General features: G+C 35.3%; 1 long non-coding RNA gene across 1 annotated transcript; it reads right to left on the reverse strand.

The window, feature by feature from the left end:
• Window positions 1–1,899: 1,899 nt before the first annotated feature.
• LOC128555813 (uncharacterized) lies at window positions 1,900–13,151 on the reverse strand. Its single transcript, XR_008370368.1, has 2 exons — window positions 12,941–13,151; window positions 1,900–5,815 (listed from the first exon to the last, which is right to left on the reverse strand). It is a non-coding gene; the product is annotated as an uncharacterized LOC128555813 (long non-coding RNA).
• Between the last annotated feature and the right edge of the window lie 9,885 nt (window positions 13,152–23,036).

Raw genomic sequence — 23,036 nt, forward strand, 5'->3', positions numbered from 1 at the left:
GCGAACAGTTTGAAATACCTTGCACGGAAGTTCGTCTAATTAGTTCGACTTTTCGAATTAAGTAACTCAAAATTTGGATTTACTAATATTTGATACTCAAAATTTTGACTAAGTATCTGGAAATTTCGCCTACGCTATTCTATGATTAAAACTGGATTGCGATTACGGGCATTGTAAGTTCGACCTTTAGCTTCCGCACAGACAACGCTAAATGTCATTTATTATGTTGTTATATGGTGACCTCCCGATACTTTGGTCGTAGTTATTTTGGAAGCCATATGGTTGAGCGGTTGATCGACCGACAGTCTGTATTTCTTTTTTTGGAAGTCACATGACCGACTGGTCGACCGACATTCGCAAGACTATATAGAGCTCCAATCGATGTCAAGTATTCGAGTCACGCACCGACCGTATATCATTTCCGTATTCGTCACACCGTTTTCATGTAATCAAAATTAGTGTTTTACATATAAAGAAAGAAGAATGCTGTTTCACATATCACTGTATTTTTGTATGGTGGCTGATTTCTGCCATTTCGTTATTTGTTTTGTCGCAGAGACATGATAACAAGACTTCCCGCCAATCGTCACCCTGTAGAACATCGTTATGGCACTCTGTCAAGTGTCGCCCCGACAAACATCGCCCTGCCGAACGTTGTCCCGCCAAATGTGCCTCGCTGAATTTTGCACCACCAAACGTCTCCCCGCCGGCTGTCGCCCTGCTGAATGTCTCTCTGCCAGACATCGCCCTACTAAACGTTACCCCGCCTGTTTTAGGGCCTGTGTTTTGCATAGTACTAGCCGTATCATTGAGGAAGTAAAAACAGATTTCTCTACGAGTGTTAAAGTTACTGCTCGGATAATATCTGCCATGATCTTTTCCAAGTGTGGCATTGACCATTAAGATGGGGACAAAGTGTTTGCTCTCACGACAATCCATCTCACTGAGGCAAGCATAAGGTGTTTTTCCAATGTTCGACAAATTTATAATCTAGATAAAGATTAGACAGGCGGATGGACGGATGCGCGCGTATTACCATCTTAGGGACTTACAAATATTCCATCAATTTTAAATCTTACTACCTTTCATCTCCCATTTAACTGATACTGTCTTGTCAATACGAAAGGCGAAATACGACGTTTTGCGGGGTGCAATACCGACGTTTGTCGGGGCGACATTTGTAGACGCGATATTTGGCAGGGCGATGTTAATCGGGGCAATGTTTTGCGGAACGCCATAACAACGTTCCGCGGGGCGACGTTTTGCGAGGTGACGTTCGGCGTGGCGCCATAACGACGTTTGTCGTTGCGTCGCTGCGACAGAACGAAAGTACGAAATGGTCATAATCAGACACCATATTTTTTTTTTTTTATCTTGATAGTTCTTTGTTAAGTCAAAACTTAAGTCAACATTTCGAGTTAGGAAGGCAATTTTGTAAGAGGAAATTTCGATTAATTCGTTGAAATTTTTTATCAACAAAGACATTTCGAGATAGTTAGTCGAAATTTCAGTTCAGCAAGTTTAATGTTGCTCGGAATATGGAGCAAATAGGTCGATTGTTCGAGTTTGTTCTTCGGTAGGATCACCAAATTCAAGAATATAATAATATTTTCCTCAGAAGTTAGAAAAGAAATGATAGCTTCATTTCTGTTACCTCTCTTTGGTCTGTCTTGATTGCACAGCTATGATAGACTGATTAAAACTTACTTCTGAAGTTAGACAGTCTATTCTGAAGCCAGAAGCTGTTACAAAATGTATTTGAAAATGTGAATTATTCCAAGAGCCTATTCAATGTTTTATAGAAGAGCAGAGCAATCGAAAGGAATGGATTTCGATTTATAAATATATAAATTCTTAAAGGTAATTATAAAAAAAAAAATGTAGAACATTAAAACAAACAGTTGTTCTGATATGTATTTCAAAGCATACAATGTATGTACAAAATGATTGAAAAGCAACAAATTTAAAACATATGTGTTGAAGCACCCTAGAAACAGTGAGCATACGTTTATCTCTGGTTTACACACGCACGCACGCACACACGCACAAACACGATTAAAAGTAGTAAAATAATGCTATGTTTTTAATTGAATTCTATCTGAGCTATTTTCGAAAACAATGTATAGTGTTCCCCTCAAATAAGTAACCGCTTGCTACAACCCTGTATCTTGGTTACGTGTGTATACTATAATGCATTTGAGAAAACCCCTGATATTTTATTGTCATACAAAATCCAAGTCAGCATCGGGATAGCCTAAAAATGCCTATTAAGATTGGCCAAACTGTAAACTGGATCGATTTGTGTGGCAGGTACTCAAGTGTTGTAAATTCTCCGACAAATATAGGTTGACGTTAGGTTGAGATACTATATTGGCGTCAAATATAACGTCAAATCGTCGCATGACGTCATATTCATTGTGTCACAGTTCTAACTGGTTAATGAAAACGACGCCCAAACTTTAAGTTTGCTTTTTATTCTTTTAAAACTTATACAACACAGAAGGAACACATTTGCGATAATGAAATAAAACATATACAAATTCTAATTGACAATATGATAAACACGAATGTATAAATCAATAGCATACGAAAACTTAACAATAAGAATGTGAACCATACAACAAGAATATGAATAGTTAGATCATGAACAAATATAGCTTTTATTCAGACTTTCTTATAGGAGAAAATACAATTTATTCTATATTCTAAGTTCTTATATTTTCAACTGCAGAAAATAAGCATTTCTTCTACGTTGATTCTAACACCAACATTTTATGCCAGTTATTGAAAAAAAATATTTTCACAATATAAATTCAACTAGATCTACTAACAACTGTAAAACAAAACAAATAACTTCTAAATATATTGCAACGTAAGTGTGCTGTTAAACAATATTTTCTATAAAACAGATTTAATTAAGGACAAAATTTTACCAAATGGCATACATTCATCTCAACTTATCCAATAGCAAAACCTAAAACATGGTCATTGGTAGTCATTCAATGACTCTTAACAATCATTCCTGTTGACTTTTACATGTTATTTAATAATACAGCTGTTTACTTAAACACCGGAGGACCAGTATAAAAGGGAATCAAGCTTAGAGAGACTCATTTCTGATCTGTAAACAAAACATACAACTTCAAAGGTTTATGCTTATTTATACATTTTTGTTGATCACTTTTCTTTGAAATTTGGCAAAACTGTTTATTAGGATAATTTTATTTTTAAACATTGGTGAAAATTTGATGTGATACAATTATTCATGCATCTTTCAACAAAAAAATATTTGCCGTCTGCTACTAAATTTGAATTTACCTCCCAGATGATTGGCAGGTACATTCATTGGCTGACAGGAAGTTACGGTGTAGCTAGCTAGTGAGTCACACAGGTTATGTTTACATTTCAGCAAGTGGCAGGAAAAAAGCTCTTGTTAAATCAGTCACATCCAGTGGAAACTAGTTCAAGGTATGCTATTAGTTATTAACTCCCATAAATGTCCACGATACGGATGGCCAGGTCTATTAGGATACCACTACCATACAAGAGTCAGCACAAACTCAAGCATAATGTTCCTTCTGTGCCATCAATATAACCTCATTCTTGGCTTTCCGTTTTATGGCTTTGTATCACTCTTTGTCCTAAACTTGTCTATGAAACATCATGGTCCAAAAATGCTTATAATTTTCTTTCCTTAGTCTATGATTCTTTGAACTTGGTGTATGATTTTCTGTTTCACACTTTAACTGACGGTTTCGCTCATTTGTAATACATGGTCTGCAAAAACAGTATTCACATTCCTCTTCGTTCATATCCTGTTGAATTATGAATTGTCTGTGTTCTTCTGAGTTATTTTCATTATCATGATTATTATTATGACTTACATTTTCTTCACTTTCAACTCATTTAGATTTGCACGATTGAATATGATGCTTGGGGGCGTGGGCAGTGTTGCATTTTCCATTACTGCTCATGAACAGACTCAATCAAACCGAGTCTGCAATTTTCACTGTTTGCCTTGTTCTAGATGCTTCCGAGGGATCTACTTTCCAGATTTTATTGAAACATTATATCTATCACAGTAATTTCAGTCATTGTGCATAAAAAGATTCTGAATAGTGTCACCCTGTTCTTGTGTAACATCCGAACTTATTCTAAATATGTGCACATCATTAGCCATATTTCAATTGGAAAATTTTAAAAAGATCTATCACTGTAAAATCATAAGAATTCAAGAATAATTTGTGCCAATTTTATCAGACACAAAACTGATAGAAAGTGACATTTAATTAGACCTAACAGCCTCTGGATTGTGTATTCAGACCCACCATTGTTGACATTCGTCTAATGTCTAGAGTTACAAGTGATTGTTTGGAGTATTGAAGATTTCTGTTCATATCTAAATTTATGACGTGATGTAGTCTTCCCGTGCATGATTAATTTATGAAGTGATTTGTAACAGAAAATATGGCTAGACAAGTTAGGCAATTAACTAGTAACTCGAGATGAGCAAATGAAACATGTGTTTATGGCAAGAGTGCAATTTGTACGAAATAGATTGAAGAATATATTAATAAAATAGAAAAAGTGGAAACTCAACAGGTTGTTCAACACGGCAAAAACGAAAATGTTGCAGGTTCGGTTTGATTGAGCCTGTTCATGGACGGTAGTGGAAATGCATGCTACCGTCCACGCCCTCTAGCCCCGGGTTGAGCAGATCTTAACATTTATACATAATAAAAGTACAAAAAGCAATTTAGAGACATCCGCAGATGTAAACCAGAAATAACATTTGGAATAGATATGCATTCAATGTTTCATTTGCCAAGAAAAAAAACAGAAGTCAAAGGTTGTGAATGAGTATGTAGAACTTTTTGATTATTCTTATTAAACATTTGAGCAGACGAAAATTTGTGTTTACATGTATACAGTTACCATAGTGTGCTGCTTTTCCCCGCCCATATCACAAATATGCAGTCATTGCTGCCGGTAGGTTACTTTCTGTACAAATTCCCGGTATGACCAACACGAGCTTTCTTCACAACCTTTACTTTACAACCTGTATATCATTGGAAATTTATATATTAACATATGCAAGTTTAATTGCCTAATAAATCAACATCATATTTTAAAATACTGATAACTCTGTACACTACATTCCTTTTGAAACGCAAAAGAAAAGTTTCAATAGCTAAACAATTTTCTCCATTAAGTTCCCCAGTTTAAATTTGCAGCTCCTAACAAAACTCTCTTTGTGTTTTTATTTCAGCTATAAGAAAGATGGCACGATATTTCTTTCTGTTTCGCTTGTTGGTTGCGACTTTGCAACTGACATTTGTTCCTGTACACTTATTTATTTAACTTGTTCTTTACAATATTTCGTAGCAAAACATTGCAACATAAATTACGATGTGGGGGTTCTTCAGCAATAATTCAATACCGCATTGACTCCATTTTGCCCAAATCACAGCATGAATCACGTTTGTATCAATAAAAGTCCTATTCACTGACTTCAAGTAGGAATAGTTGTCCTACTTGAATTTTTCGAGCACCCTTCAAAGCAACTAATGTACTTGCTGGCGCATACACCTTGACATTTAATTTCATTTTCGTGTTGAAAATGGTTTTGCTGGATGTCTAGATGACATAATGCTTCACACATTTTAAGATTTTCGTCAATGTCTGAGCTACAACCCCATTCGCAAACATCAAGCCCTTTTAAGAAACGGAGTCGGTCGGTCTCTAGCGGTGCGCCTATAGATAATTCTGCTATACATAATATCAGGAGCAGCAGTTGTGCCATTTGTTGAAAAATCTGAAAATAAAACAAAAATGTAACGTAAATTAGTAACTGCTTTTGCTGAAAATGGGATATCGACTGACTAATAACATGAAATTTTACGACACGTGCTAGCCAAAATGTTTTCCATCTGTACATATTTGATAGGCTATAGAATGTGATATCAGCGTAAGAAAACTATGTTAGGGAAAGTTAGTCAGTAACTGGCTACAAAAGGTAAGAGCAAGTAGGTGAGAGCAAGAAAGAATCTGAAAGGTGGGCTTTAGCTACCAAGGACAAAGAGCCAATAGGGATAGGTTGGCTCCAAAAGAAGGCCCTTATAAAACAGTGCATGTATATAGATTTAAGTATGACAGATTTGCAGACAAAGTTAAACATATAGACAACGTAGAAGAAACAAACATACTCTAGCACAGGTAGTTACACAGTGGGGCACCGTCTTTGAACTGCTAATTGATAGCAAAATCATTACAACTGTGGAGTTTAAATCGATAGCTACTTCTTGTCAAAGATTTCCCCGCCAGGTGAAGTCACTTACACACGTAATGTTAACAAAGGGATTAAGACCCAATTTCAAATCCGACAAAAATAGGGGAAAAAGCAACTGTAATTGTATTTTTACACTATACGAATATGGTTTTTCGTAATAAATCAAGAGTCAATGGACTGGGTATCTAAGACTAGAAGCTGCAAAGGAGCAGAGTTGCCATTGCTCGAAACAATTATATTCCTTATTATGTCTGCTGTATTATTATTATTATACCAGATTTATATAGCGCCCTTTTCATGATCAATTTCACGTTCAAAGGCGCTTTACATAGTTCAATTGCAGCCACACAGGGCGCATAATTCATCCTCTACTAGTACAGACACAGAGCGATCTGACCAGAGGGACAGAGTGAGACAAAGCCCCCACGACAGAGAGATCAGAAATCAGATACAGGCTTAGCCTAGCTCGTTGCGAATAGACAGCCTGGTTCTTTAACGTGCCCAGTGTATAGCACTGATACACACAAGGATTGCCTGGATTCCTGACCAGTACACCTCTAGTTGGGTGGGAAACACTGAAAAGCGTTTCTGAAAATTCCCGAGTAGTGCCGGGGATCGAACCCCCGACCTCAGGATTGAAAGGCCAGTGTGCAAACCACTGAGCTATCCGTCCATGTAGTACAGTACTGACATAAAAATGTTGTACCTCTAGGTTTTTTTTTTTCATTTTAAGCAACAGACATTCATTTTCTAAAATTTCTCGAGCATCATCCCTTTCTCAGTTCCTTTTTCTTGCTCATTTAGAGTGATGAAAACGACTGGTAAGTCATAATCAAGTATTCAGTCAGATACACAGATATCTGAATCTAATCCTAACTATTAGTCAGTATATTATACTTTCAATACGTGCGTACATCCAATTGGGGCGTATTCCTCCCACGCATTTGTTTATGCATACAATACAGACACTGACAGGCCTTCCATTCACGAAACTCTCCGCTCACTGACACGGATCGGTTAGGTTGACAAACAGTCTAGTTATTTGTAACACTCTAAAAGGTGGTTTGTTTAATATAAATGACAGTTATTCTCGATGTAATTTATGCAAAGTAATAATGAGTACATTATTAGAATAACATTTCGTTACTAGCGGCTCACTGAAATAATAAAATTACAGTGTTTACAGCGATTTCCATAGGCTAGTCTTTGCAGTCATTTGATAACTTTAGATTTATAATTACTTTTATCTTAATTGAAAATAAAGTGCTATTTTGTATGATTATACATAATAAGTTACCGACAATAACAATATACGACTCAAAATGAAGTTTTGAAATTGTCAGACATTTTAAAAATGACTTTAACCCTTACCATGCTGGACACGATTGATTCTGCCTTTGCGACCAGTGTAGATCATGATCAGCCTGCATATCCGTGCAGTCTGACCCAGATCTGCTCTGTTCGTCATTCAGTCAGTACCATTTTTGTTAGCACCTCTTTTACAGTTAATGGTACGGTCGAAATTAGAAGATGGACAAGTTCATTATAGAAATTTAGCAGGAAATAAGGGTTAAAAAGCATAAACAGGTATAAGACGGAATCTCCAACAAACATCAAATTAACTTCAAGTGTTTGTTCATGTGTCCCATTCGATTAATCCGGTCAACATTGTCTCACTAAAGATGCGTAGTTACTAATAGACCTTTATCACGGACACGGACATGGGAATGTAAATGTAAACGTACTATGCACTTCGTTCATATTTGGGGGGTTTTCTCAAACAGGTTTTAGGAACTTGTAAGAAAATATATCTGATTATAAATTAAAGCGCATTTTAAAAAAAAAATATGTAGAGATTAATGTTTAACCCAGTGAAGTTGCATGTTGTGTAAGCTTACAGAAAACAGTCAATGCGGTAGAAAAATTTACAGATCTTAGACCTGTTTGTTTTTATGTGGGAAAGGGTAGGGTGTTCTGAAAAAAAATGAAAAGAAACACAAGAAACGGCGGGTGGGTGTAGAAGTGTATCGTGTGTGTGTGTGTAGGGGCGGGGGTTGGGCGGTTAAGGGTCTGGATGCATGGGAGAATAAAATTCTATTTATTTTGTTGTCTCAAGTTTTGGTGGTCTAGGTGTAAGTGTCAGTGGGCTGGAGGAAAATGGAAACTTAGAAACAAAATGAGCTTTAACACGGCCTGTAAACACTGGCTCCACCTACTTTTGGTGGCAAATGAGGTGAGTGGAAGAAGAGCTAATAATACTTCTGAAGTGGCGCTAAGTTGTAAAGAAAGGCTACCTTTTGTAACAATTTGGAATCGTATTTCAATTAAATGGACAATACAAAGTTACAGTCATAAATGACTGTAACTTACATATATGTAGAGCGATTTGCATACATTTACTGTCTTAAGTTAGTACTTTTGACTTACAGAAGTTTTGAGAGTAGTGAAATAGAGCATAAATCACTACAAAATAAATTATGTAGTTTACTGATTATTTTGACTTGTCTATATACATTTTTGAGATACGAGATGAAGCCAGTGTCGCTTGTGTAGACGTAAAGAGTTGGAGCCTATAAGATATTTACCCCCTAAACAAAATTAATACTTAAGTAATGCTTTCTGGTTATTAGGACCGTAGTTAAGAAGGTATTATACAGCTTGACATAAATATTTAACCAACATTATTACAAAATATGAGGTTTGATAATTATAGGGGCAGTTGATAGTGAAGTTTAGAATGTGACCAACTTTAACCCGAAAGCAAAGAACAACATCGACACCGACGTTGGTGATAACTTTACAACCCTCTTTATTCGCTTAAATTGTTTGAATCAGATTACGGTAAATAAGAATGAGATATTACGATAGGTAGTATATAAGACAGAAAGGCTGTATTGGCAGCTGCAGCTAATTTCAACTTGTTTGTTACTGTAAATAGAGACAAAGGTTTTCGTTTGGAATGACATATTGTCACAAAACTTGGGGTATAACATGCTTATAAAAACTCTAGCTTAAGATTGCATTTCGGGCTGCTTGGGTAAAGGTCGCTGTCTCTAAAACGATGCGCCTTGTTCTCCCAATAACTATACTCATTTGAGTGACCTAGATATATGTGTTCGTCTGTGTTCTCCTTGTAGACAGGATTTATTCCTAGCGGAGAATAACACTGCCAAGAATTATAAAGATATGCTGTGTCTTGATAATTAGGTGAAAACATTTGAATTAGATGTCTTAAAAAATAAAACGAATCCCCTCGATTATGTGTTTCAATTTTTATGTTTTGAGAAATCCCCGAGATTTTGACCATAGTACATAGTACGTCTACATTGTCCGTGTCTGTTGTAAAGGTCTAATACAAAGCTGGTTATTTAGTTACATAAGTTTAACTTATTTGAAAAATGTGATAGATGTAACTTGCAAAAAAAAACACAATGCTGTTATCAATTATTCTAACACGATCAGCAAATAACCTACATACATGTAAAGCAAAATCTATCTCGGGTTATTCTGCAATAACCCACTCGCGTGCATGACTCTGGTTGTGTTGCTGTGCCGTCCTTCTACAAAATTTACCCTTACCTTTTAATTTCTATTCATTTTGTTCATATTCTAATAAAATAATGCAAAAAGATCAAGATACCTTTTGTATGATTTTGTGTTCATTTCTTTTTTATTATACACGATTTAATAGCTGCAAGACGAACACGGAACAACCAATTAGTAACAATCTTCGTTTATCTAGTGATACTACTTCTGGATCAACCCTTGTATATTTAATTATATGCAAAACGCTACACCGCTTATTACATCTATCTCCAACAGAATGTATAAAACAACCTAACACATCCCTTCTTTTCTCTACCCCGTTCCCCATTTTTGTAACTTTTATATACAAATATAATTAAAATGTACATTGTACTTCTTGGTGGATTTTGAAGCCGCCCGTCTACTATATCTTGCCAACCTTGTGATGTGTGCCACTGGCAGAGTTTGCTGTGCTCTGTGATTGCTAGCGTTTGATATTTTAAATTATATCGATACTTAAACATGGATGATGTATTATCTTTTTCCTTTTGTTTCCGTTAAGTTTTTCTGAGTCCGAAAACAATGTAATATTTATGAGGCAGGATGGAAAAGTTAAATGTAATTACTTATTGGGAGAAATAAAATCAAGATTCTAGTCGAAGCAGGACATAAACCTATCAAATTCTACTCCATTAATGATGTATTGTGATAATTAATCATTCGTCTCACAAAACATTTTTGAATGATTTAGATGTATATCGATGAGAGGTAACACAACTTGAGTTTGTAATATAGTCGCAACATTGAAACAATATTCAATATTTCCTTTTGGGTTAAATGAGTAAGAAATAACAAATTATTATGTAATAATATACAAAATTGTATAGTCTCGGTAAATTGTGATTTATCAAACACGAGATTAACTTCATTGTGGTGCACAATAACGGATATTAGATATGAAATTCCACACACGTCTCGGCTACTCATTTGATTAGAAAATCAAAGTAATAATACTGTAGTCCAAGAATTGTTTCTATATTTTGATGCACGATATCCGTAACAGTGATATAAGGTATACAGTATAAATAGAGCAATTATCTGTTTTAGTTTAAGATCGAAATACCATGTAAAAACCAGATGCAATATTGCGGCACTAGTGAAGACGTTACATATGGTGCTCACGAGTATAAGATAATTTGATCTTACATGCAAAACAAACACATTTTCTTTTTAATTTCATATATTTTCAATGACCATAACCAAATGACATCTACTTTATCCGAGAAACATCACGCGCAATGCGTCATAGCGTAGGAATGTCGCGTTTTCGATCTATGTTGAAAAAAAAAGTGTAAATCTATTTTATATTTAAACACCGGTGAGCGTAACTTTGTTAATGTGTTTATATACATCTAATATACATCCAACCTTTGTCGTTATTGAATTATATGTTTTCGAATTATCCATAAAGCATATGTATATTTGTACCAGTGAAAACATAAAAATCATGATTTCGCTGATCTGAAACTGTTAAAATATTCACTTTATTTCGCTGAGATATGCCAGTAATCGACTGAAAACCATAACAGAATTCATTATAAAGGTCTCTAGGTGTGGAAGTAGGATCTTTTGGGATTTATTTGTGGTAAAAACTTTATTTTTCTCAGAAAAAAGTCTGACTTCTGAACAGTTTTGAAACTTTCAAAATTTTATGATTTTCAGACAGAAATGAGGTATAATGCTAATTCAGATTTCTAGCAAGATTTAAAATATCAAGAAAATTTAAGAACTGTTGGGTGTCCTAAACAGCAGAAACTTACAATGAAAAATATCCTATTAAGACCGCAGCAGGATCCATGCTGTTCGCTTTCAAAACCTATTGCAATTAGAGAAACCGTTAGCGAGCAGCATGGATCTTGACCAGATTGCGCGGATGCAAATACACTACGTTGGTTTTCTCATGGTGCGGCTCATTTAAGTTATTACGTTATACGTACCATTTTGGTGGAAGCTGACACTGCGAAAATGTGTGTTTCAAATTAATTTCGCTTGAGAATAAATGTTTAATAAATCCAGTAGCTAGATATTACACTAACAGTTATTGTCACTAAATCTTAGATAAATTGCTGATTTTCCCTTGCTATAGATATATTGTAGTACCGCGTATCAACTGACTATATATGAGCCGTGCCATGAGAAAACCAACATAGTGGGTATGCGACCAGCAAGGATCCAGACCAGCCTGCGCATCCGCGCAGTCTGGTCAGGATCCATGCTGTTCGCTAACGGGTTCTCTAATTGTAATAGGCTTTGAAAGCGAACAGCATGGATCCTGACCAGACTGCGCGGATGCGCAGGCTGGTCTGGATCCTTGCTGGTCGCATACCCACTATGTTGGTTTTCTCATGGCGCGGCTCATATATTATTGCAACGATTATATATTAGTAAATCCGAACTATAGTATTCCTTAATCGATACATATGTATTTTTGTTGCAACACCATATTAACATTGTTTTTGTTCAATAACTTCATTTACATCACCAGTCGTTGCATGAAAATCGATTTATTAGTATATCACTAATGACAGCGTTTTTTTTATATCTACCTTTCACTAACTTATTGATAAATGTACATTACTCAACTGGAACGTCACTGTCAGAAGATTTGTTATTGTCTCCAATGATATTTATCTATATAATTTGTGTGAAATTTTTAATTAGTTTTTAGTTTCAAATGAACTGACACATGCTTCTTACAATGTGTATAATTCATACGTTAAAATTAATATAACGTCATTGTTCAAAGTTTGCATTCATCCAGCATGGTTCAACATATCATCTATTCTATATTTCCCGACTTCTTGATTATGTTGAACGGCAAATTTCTGTCAGATATTTAATAAATCACAGAGGTTCTTAAAGAAACCAAGAAACCAGACACACGTCAGAAACTTCCAGTATCCTGAACCCTAGTAAATATTAAGCATGTGCAAAATGCTGTTTTAAAATATCTCCAGTGTATGTTATCTTGCAGTTGGTGTATAACCTCCAGATTTCATATAAGATATTCAATTATAAAGTTTAGATTTAAATTTTATATATAACACAAGAAAATCTTTAACAAACCGTGTTAGACACTATACGCATATCGGTTGATGTTTTGTCCAACCAGTCGTTTTGTTAAATCCTAATAATTTCTCGCTGCAAGGAACAAAATAGATGATTATAATGTAATGCATGATAATTGCATGTTTTCCATTGCACGCGTACAATCAAACTTTAATGAAGCAAAAGTTTAAACATGTAGATGCAAAGATTGGCTCATAGATGAAATGTTTTGTCGTTTTACGATCTTATCTACGTTTATCTTGTATATAAATTAGGAAGTCTTCCCTAAGGCTTATTATTTTGTACATTCATTATTGTTTGCCCTTATATATTCCTTGTAAAACCACATCTTACAGGGTCATATATGGCTTATTCCTCTATGCATAAATTTGTTTCTAAATGCATTCTATTGTTCTTACTTTATTACTTTATACAAGAATACATAATCACATTTTCTGAATAAAGTTTGATGCTGGTTTTATACTCTAAGTAAGATTCAGATAATGTTTACAATAACCCACACTAATGGCATATACTAGTATGTTGTTTTTGTTTTCTTTGTTTATATACAGTACCGATTTCTGGGCATTTTGTATAACAGAAATGCTCCATAGGATTTTTATGTAAGATAACGTTTTGTAGCTATCTTTGGGACATATTCATAACTCTTTGAAATTCAGTTTTTCTTCTAAGATTACACTGAGCAATACTAACTTGAAACTATTTATCAAGAACACTGTAAAAATCAAAGCGCTGTGGCATTGACAGGTGCGGCAAAATCATTACTAATCTTCTTCTTCTTTTCGTTCGCGACTACACTGTCAGACCAGTAGCCTCGATGAAACTTTTGGTTTGCCGCAGATCCTCAATGCCTCCATACAGTTTCTGGTGGATTGATGTATCTATCGGCCAAGTCGCAGCTCGCTCCTGGTCATGCCTTTTACATCTCTGACGTATATGCTCCGCAGTCTGATCTTCTTCACCACATGGACAAGTTGGCGATGATGCCAGTCTGTATTTCTTGTACATGTGAGCATTGAGCTTGTTGTGCCCTGAGCGGAGCCTGACCATCATCACTTGTTCAGACCGATCAAGGAGATGAAAAGTATCTTCCTCCATCCTTGGTCTCGTTAGTGCCTTGATTATGGTGACTTTCTTATTGTAACTCACAGGTTCTGCTGGTTGTTCTGACTGAGCTCCTAGCCAGTTTGTCTGCCTCTTCATTGCCTGCAAGTCTACAATGTGATGGAATCCACTTAAGTGCTACTTTGCAGGTTATAATCAGGCTCTGCATTCTCCTGGCTGGCTGCGGAGCTTTATTGTTGATCAGAGCTTCCATGGTAGACAGTGCATCTGTGAGAAAGACGACTGAGGAGCTTTTTTCTGCCGAGTCTTCAACCATTGAGACGGCCTTCATGAGTGCTTTAGTCTCTGTCTTGTAATTGTTGCAGTGTTTTCCTGTGGCTGCATTTAGTGTTTCTCTCTTGCCAGATGGGTATTGAATGTAAACTCCTGCTTCTCCATCTTTGACGGCGCATGTGGCTGATCCGTCTGTAGAGACGTGAGTCCATGATTCTGGAAGATAGTCTTCATTGATCATAGCAAGTGTGAGGCTCTTCCGAATGCCTTCATCCTCTTGCTTCCCGCTGTCAAGACGAGGAACAGCAAGTTTCACAGTCACTGAGGACACATCATTCGCTAGTGGGTTTATAATGTCTTCACTACATAGGGGAGTCGTTGGTATGCTCAACTCAGTTTTGAACTTTCGGTCGAGTTTCTTTGACTCATGGGATGGTCTTGAAAAGACCTGAACTTCTCCGCTTGAACCAGGACCTTTGCATGTCTCCTGTCTTGTAACGGCTGTGTGCCTGTTAGCTTCCCCATGAAGGAGTTTGGTGTAGACTTTGTAGCACCTGTCATGATCCGCAATGCTTGGTTCTGAACCTTCTGAACCTTGTCTAAAGCCTGTTGGTTAGTTTTGGCAGTAGTGAACCAGGCAGTTGAGCTATACTCTAAATGGGGTCTCACTGTTCCCTGATAAACTATCTTGAGTATTTGCTCATTTGCTCCCCACGTTGTTCCAGCAAGTGTGCGCATCATGGCAAGCTTCCTATGGGTCTTCCCTTCTGCTTGACAAATGTGGGGCTTCCAGGTTAGCCGTTTGTCAAAAGTCACTTCAAGGTATTTTGCCTCGTCTGCTTCAATCAGCGAAGTATTTCTCATCTTGATTTTACCCGCCCTCTGCTTTGACGACAGGGAGAATAGTGTGGTGGACGATTTCTCTGTATTGATCGATACACATAAATCTTCAGACCAAGCTGAAAGCTTGTTAATGGCTTCTTGCATCCTGTATGTGGCTGTAGTGTCATGTTCTTCCTTAGACCATAACAACAGATCGTCAGCGTAGAGAGTAGCCTTAACTCCTTTCGATAGTTCAGACACCAGGTCATTGATGAAAAGCAAGAAGAGTGTAGGGGATAGGACTCCGCCTTGTGGGACACCATGACGCAACAGGAACTTCCTGCTGCTGGAATGTTCTAAACTGACTCTTGCTTTCCTGTTGTGGACGTATGACTTAATCCACCTTAGCATGTGACTTCCTACTCCAGTCCTTATCAGTTTTACTAATCAATATGTAACATACTGCCGGGACAGTATGGCAATCCTGTGTAAAGAGAAATGTAAATTCTACACTTTTTCCTTAAAGGTTGGTACTAAAGTCTGTCTCACCTAATTTTGTACCTCCGATAATCTATTTATACTGTATGTAAAATTGTCAAAACTAGCATCGATGACATCAAAAGATCTATATATCTAGACATGTTTTTTCATTAAAAGAAAATATAATATCAAGTTAAAAATCAAGAAGGTGTGATGTTTCCAATATACTTAAATTGTAAAATGACATGACGACAAATAAAAGATGGCGACGTCATACAAATGTCATTTGGGGGTTTGCTCAAAGTGGCAGACAAAATTGCCTATAATTGGGAGTACCTTTTAACAACTTAGTAACTGTCTTTATTTCATACAATTATAAAAAAAAATAAAACCTATTTAATCAAACTTTTTTTGTAGTTTTGTAAACATGGTCGATTTACTAACGAAATAAATATATGACCTTTTGAATGGTTATTTTGTTCTTTAGCTGAAAGAGTTTGACCTTAAACAAACACATTTCTGTCAATATTTACCCAAATCTATATTGTAATATACCCAGCGCAAATTCCGTGTGACATCCTTTTAATTTGAAATTATGGTAGAAGTAATACTGGTATGTTCCTTATTACTTTACAATCTAAGATATTTAGCTTGCTCAAGTACGTCGATTACTTTCATTTTTGATGGAGTGGTTCGGTTTTCCCGCCAAAAAAGTAAGTATTAACATAACATGACTTTTGGTTCCATTACATACAATGGATGCGATGGGAGCAGGGGATAGTTATACGGATTATTCTTAAAAAACGCGTTGTCAGCGTTTTATGTATATGTCATTCCACCTTAAGCATTATTTACTGACCTAGCTTTGAGACATCTTTATGAGTGTTTATATTCTGTGGTGTTACATTATGTTCTATTACAATACTGATAAACAGGGTGTTACAATTATATTCAAAATCTGGGTTTTTCTTGGTTTTTCCAGAATCTCATTTTTATGCTTGTAGAAACTTGAAAGTTCTGGAACCTCCATGATACTTTAAATAGCAAGCTGTCTGAGGACAGGGTAGAATCTTAAGTAAGAACTTTCCTGTATTTCTTAATAACACAATATTACCAGTTTGGATGTTTAGCATTTGAAGGATTTACATTAATATTATAGATTTAAAAATATCTTTGAAGAGAGGGTTTATATTCTTTGGACATATCAAATTCAGTTCGGAGTTGTGAACAATTTAAAATTATTACTGTTTGGATTTAAATTTGACCAGGACCGGATTTGGAACTTTTTTATATAAGATTGGATTTTACGGTTATTTGATAATTCTAATGTACTTGAATACCTTTTTAATGAATAAAATTGTGTTATTGTTAATAGTTGCTGGTTTGTTTTTCTGTTACTTTAGTATTTTAAGTAACAAGCAATTGTTACCCTTTAACAAAACTAGCGACAAAACAGGGTTTCCGTGAATAGTGATTTGCGTCAGTTGAAATTTCATATAGATATCTACAGTCTACATTTCCATAACTGGAGCAAACTTAATTTTACACTGTATATAAATGGCATATTCAGTGCAATTTCCCGAATCACTTAAAACATAAACTTGGGCCAAAATGACTAGATTCATTTACCACAATTTGTAACTAACGCAAAATGTAATAATCATTTTGTTGTTTCAAACACATAAGACTGATATAATACAATGCGAGATAAATGCAGATTTTCCCATTAACGCGAATAATCAAGTATTAATGAAGCAAACGTTGCATCCGTGATTTGTCGCTTAGCTTATCCTATAAGCAAATGAGGAAGAATTTCTTAAGCCTGATTACTTGGTACAATGTACATATATTTCCGTTTTCCAAAATACAAATCGCTATCTTTACAGGATCATAAATGATTTGTTAATTTATGCAAATTAATTTGTTCAATAATTCTTATTAACATCGTCCCATGTTGTATCTAAAAGATAATTTGAAACTATCCAATTTATTTAATTTTACCATAACAATTATTTTATTAAACCTTACGCAAAACAATTATTTTGATTTTTGTTCAAAACAGGGTTCCCGTGACGATTTGACAATGGGCAATAGGCTATAGTTATTTCCCCTTACATCTTATTCATGTTAGAAGCTTCCAGGTACTTTTACAGAACCTATGAACAGTCGGTAAATCAACTTACTTACATGACTTAATTATGTTGTGAAAAGTGGAAAAGCGACATGTGTTCAACGCTCGCTTCAAATTAGAGTGTCTCAGCATTTTGTAAAATAATAACGCGACTTTTTCTATTTACAACTATGTCTAATAAAGTGTAAGACTCCTTCACGCTTTTCTTCTAAATCCTACATAAAACGGACTGAGGGAGTGGAATTTTGTCTTGCATCTTTCTTAGTCGTGCCCTTAAAAGGCTCTTGGTGCTCTGACTTCAGACAAGTTGTTGAGTACATTGGTGTAATTATACCTTAGATTTACCATAATTTATATGTTTTACTTAATATGATCTGGTATTTTTTCACTAATGCTAGAGCCTTTCTCAGCGGGGAATGCTTTTATTTACATTGTGTTGTCTAACTTATTGAAAATAGGGTAAGTGCGAGGTTGGCATGCCTTAAACGCGTTTAAACCCCCGGTTTCCTTTATATATATTACTGACCGCTCCAAGGTGGTGCCCCTATTTTCAACTTGTTTTCTGTCTGTCTTGTAGTTTATGTTGCGTATGTTGTCTTATTTGTTGTAAGTGTTTCTTTCTTCTTTCTCCTCACTCCCCCTATCGCTCCCATCTTTTCTCCTTTGCATTTGCGTTCTCTTGCTTTGGCACCCCTCCCCTTTTACTATGAGTAGGTTATCGTGCCCACCCTAATTTTGGCTGCCGGAATCCTAAGGCGGTGCCCAGTTGTTGTTTTTTCCTGCTTATGTGTGTGCGTTTGTGTGCTTGTGCGTCTGTGTGTCTTGGGCGGTGGTGCCATACAGTGTTGTTATATCTTGCTTGTCTGTTTATTTATGTAAGGTAGTTGCGTGTGCGTGTGTGTTTATATGTGTGTACGTGAGCGCATGTGCGCGTGCGTGTGTGTGTGCCCTGTTTTGGTTTACGTTGTAGTGTAACTGTGATTAAGGAATGTAGCATTCCCTTTTGAATATTCATACTTGTTCCACTTTCCACTTCAACCCCCGCACCCTATTTCTACCCCTACCCCTTTTCCTGTGTAAAGTGACTTCATATCTAGTATAGCACATGCCTGTAAACGCCATGCATATCATGACTCGAGCCTGTGTAAAGTGACTTCATATCTAGTATAGCACATGCCCATGCCATGCATATCATGACTCGAGCCTGTGTAAAGTGACGTCATGTCTAGTATACACATGCCTGAAAATGTCATGCATATAAAGCCTATGAAAAGAAGCTTTATGTCTAATATTGCGTATCCATTTTTACATCATTCATATCATGAAAGTGACTTCATATTTTGCATAGCATTGGCTTCGATGTACCATGCATACTATGACACCAGACTTCATGGGTTTATGTACACCGCCATATGGACACATACCTCTTTTTTGTCTGTTGAAGCTTAAAATGTACAAAAATTGAGTTCTTCTCAACTTGGAGCTAGATAGCATGGACGGTAGCATGTATGTCCACTACGGTTAGCTACTCAGTCAATCCGAGCCTTCAAAATTTTCATTTTTGTCGTGTTTGGTTACTTGACCGTGGTTTTCTACTGTTTTCTTTTGTATAGCGTGTGCCGTTATACGCAAAGATACCATGGAACAAAGCCAGTATAATTTTCATACTGTATATGGGTACTGCTATTTTCGGCGAAACAACATGTTAATTGCTATTTCCAGTTTTACTACCCGTATATTGCTATTTCCAGCTTTACTATCCGTATATTGCTATTTCCAGCTTTACTACCCGTATATTGCTATTTTCAGCTTTACTACCCGTATATTGCTATTTCCAGCTTTACTACCCGTATATTGCTATTCCCAGCTTTACTACCCGTATATTGCTATTTTCAGCTTTACTACTCGTATATTGCTATTTCCAGCTTTATTACCCGTATATTGCTATTTCCAGCTTTACTACCCGTATATTGCTATTTCAAGCTTTACTACTCGTATATTGCTATTTCCAGCTATACTACCCGTATATTGCTATTTTCTTGTAACGTTTATGCTCGTAAAGACTACTCTTGTGTAGATAAAATATCTTGTCAAATGTAAAAAAAAAATATTATCTAAAATAAACTGATTCACTATCATTTTCGTTGCAACAAATAAAGAAGAAGACATAATCAGCCAGATCAGAAACCTTTACTACGTACTCAAGATTATTTTTATAGATGCACTTGTTTGTTGTTGTCAGTATTAACAGAGGACGATAATCGATCATAGAACAAAGTAAAATTATAGATAAGACCACACAGAGATGATAACTTCTAAATTTGTAACTGATTGATGACAAGTAAACATCAAACGATAGTTGTATTGACCGACTGTCATGTTCAAGGGGCAGTTCAGGATAAAATGCATTTACCAACGTAAGAATTTCTAGACATAATTTATCTTTAATGTTTTGAGTTTTAATTTAGCCATAATTGTTCCTTAATGACCTGTCAATCAAATGAACGCTTCTCATAATTGCATGCATGATAACAGCCTTAAGGAGAACATAATTGGTTGAAAGAATACAGAATGTATTAGTGTTGAGTAGCAGCCAAGTGGCGCGATTTTCGCTGTTGCTGCACGTCTTGTTTGCAGATCGAAATAAGCGAAAAACGGCTAATATAATTATGTTAGTGGAATATACCTAAATGTAAGATTTTAGCAACCAAAACCAAAATAAAGGATGATCGAATGATGTATTTTGTAATAGGTGTAGGACGTAAGGTTTTGTAGCAAATTACCGTAAGTACTGAGGGTAAATATACAATTTTACGTGCGCATAGTCTAGCATTAATTACAATCATACGCGTTGCGAAAATCAAAGAATCACGTGTATAGTAACAAAAAATTGGCCAACTGGCACTACTGCATGCACATGCCATTGAAAGGGTCATGAAATTGGCCTTAACTTTTTCAAACGTTTTTAACAGAGTTTTAACAGATCACCATTAAAATTCACCCATTACTTCTTACTATTTAATGGGATTTTCATGACCATAGTTTTAATGTCATACATTAAAAAGCCATGAAATAAGTATATTAAAACCTGGTAAAATATACCTTGTTAAAATGACTTTGATGGCCATGAAAAGCTGCTTAAAATAAACCATTAAAATAAGTTAACAGGCTTCTTAAAACTCCGTGAAAAAATTTAATTGGAATGAAATTAATGTACCATTAAAAATTAGTTCATTAATTCCACATTAAATAGTAAGAACTAATGAGGCCATTAATTGTTTTAATACTCTGTTAAGGGTTTACAGGTACCGGTTTAATAGATCAAGTGACCATGTGGGTAGTTTTAAGTATTCAACATTATAATATTGACAAACATTCCGACCAAGTTTTTTATTGGTACAGACATTAGGCATCAGGTGTATTCAAAAAGAAACTGGTGATGACAATGTCAGCGCACAATGGGCAATCACAACTTAGCTCTACTTCAGTACCTTGTGTTCAGGTGCATGCACTTCAACAGCTAAGAGCAAATGTTTGAGGTAGCTTCCCCCCTCCCCAATCAAGCGTACCACACTCTTTGATTCATTGGAACGAAGGAGCGATTGATCTGCCCATGCCCCAAATGAATTTAAATCAGACTGTAAATCTTCACAATCATGTGTACTGTTCACTTTCTCTATAAACCTTAGTTTCTACTCAAGGATTGGAAAATTTGAAAATTTAAACTGGTTTGAATACATTTTATAATGTAAATTCCTTACCCCACCCATTTTCTTATACAAATGCTATTTATTTGGACAGGAAAAACAAACAAACAGAAAAAGTGGCATGCATCAATACATATTTACCTTTACCAAAATAATGTAAATTGATGTTATTAAATAAATTAATATGTTTTCATCCGACTTTCATTGAAATAAATCCGATTTTTTTTAGGAACACAATTTGGCAGACATTTGAAAGAAATGGCGTAACTGCATCAAGGGGAAATAACTTTAATGCAACTAAATATAACATCATGATATATTATAGACTATGTGTGCATAGTACGTATTTATTGTGATTAAAGTCCATTTTAGAACAATATGGGACTCGAATTATAAGCATTCAATGGGAGTGCAAGCCAAAAACTAAAAAAGGAAAATATACGAATCACATTTTACAGAATGAAGGATTTAATGGGCATCACATTGCTGTTAAGGGCCATTAAGTTTACTCTTAAATGAAATCGTACAGAACCTGAACATTTAATGGGCATTAAATCAAACTTAAGGGCCATGAATAATCCTGTTAAATTCAAAATATACGGAATTTCACTATTGTTTCAAAGCCATTAACTTTTCTAGATACCAAACTAAATTTTAATGGCATGATTCATGATCAAAAATGGGTGTTTTAATGGTATTTTCACATGTAACCCATTAATATTGTGAAACCTGTAAAACAAAGTGATGCAAAAATTAATGCGGTTAATTAACGGTTTTTCCTATTTTAATGGATATTTTACAGGGTTTTAAACCATGTTTAATGGTATGTGCATCCAGTAGTGTGGATATCGACGGAAGATACTGCTTGCTGGAAAGAAGAAAATTTTCCTTATAAGAATTGCAAAAGTTAACAAAAAAAAAGGCTATGCCTTAGTATGTTCTGACGGAAAGGAAATAGACAATTTGAATCAAGAATTAACTGCCAGTTAAGGACTTGATTACTTTAATAATACAGAATTTGTCTCTATTATAAATCCATGCTTTCGTTGGTTATCGCTGTATAAAATTTACTAAACTATTTCTTTTTATTTCTTTCTTTTATTTTGGTAAGAAACTGAGGTTTTGATAGATGAATGGTTCAAAATTAATTTATACAATTTCGATATGATAATTGCCAAGAACCGCTTCTGGTGAACAGTTTGAACTTAATATCATAATAATATATGGGAATATAAAATTCTTGGTTCCTCCAGTACTGAATAACATAGCATAAAGATATGTATTCATAATTGTAACAAGCATATACATGTAAATAAATTCAAATATCAGATGCAATATATCAAAATACAATCATTAATACATGTAATAAAATTTACATAGTTTTTCATATTATATACTGTAATCAAACAGAAATCGATATTTTATGTCATAAATTAATCCTAAGTCAATGTTACAATTTCTATAAATCGTAAGTTAGTGTTACAATTTCAGTATACATGCCATAAATCCTAAGTCAATATTCCTAGTGGGTGTTTTCTTTTCTTTATTTTATTTTTTTTTAAATTTATAGATCAAACACCTTATCAAGGATTTTGATGCATATCGCATAAGAATA

The sequence above is a fragment of the Mercenaria mercenaria genome, chromosome 3 (genome assembly GCF_021730395.1).
Source record: "Mercenaria mercenaria strain notata chromosome 3, MADL_Memer_1, whole genome shotgun sequence".
NCBI lineage: Eukaryota > Metazoa > Mollusca > Bivalvia > Venerida > Veneridae > Mercenaria > Mercenaria mercenaria.